Raw genomic sequence first — 464 nt, 5'->3', positions numbered from 1 at the left:
CAAAAAAAAAAAAAAAAATTACCTGGACATGGTCGCGCAGGCCTGTAGTCCTAGCTACTCAGGAGGCTGAGGTGGAAGGATTGCCTGAGCCCAGGAGGTCAAAGCTGTGATGAGCTACGATCCTGCCAATGCACTCCATGACAGAGTGAGACACTGACTCAAAAAGAAAAAGGGAAAAAAAAGGTAATGATAACCTCAATTAGGTGGAGGACAAGGGAAATGGAAAGAAAGGAATGCAAGCCACTTCTAGGTAGAAGTCTATAGAGTTTGATTGACAACTAGACAAAGGGGTGGAATCAAAGATAACACAATATCCAACTTGAATAAATCTGAATGTAACTGATAAAGTGAATATTTAGACAGTATAAGAAGAGAAAGACACCGGGCTCAGTGGCTCAGCCTGTAATCCGAGCACTTTGGGAGGCTGAGGTGAGTGGATTGCCTGAGCCCACGGGTTCGAGACC

This window comes from Carlito syrichta, unplaced genomic scaffold, assembly GCF_000164805.1.
Source record: "Carlito syrichta isolate Samal-C Ts95f unplaced genomic scaffold, Tarsius_syrichta-2.0.1 Scaffold306837, whole genome shotgun sequence".
NCBI classification, from domain to species: domain Eukaryota; kingdom Metazoa; phylum Chordata; class Mammalia; order Primates; family Tarsiidae; genus Carlito; species Carlito syrichta.
The sequence above is the reverse complement of the archived record's forward strand: the minus strand, read 5'-3'. Positions refer to the sequence as shown.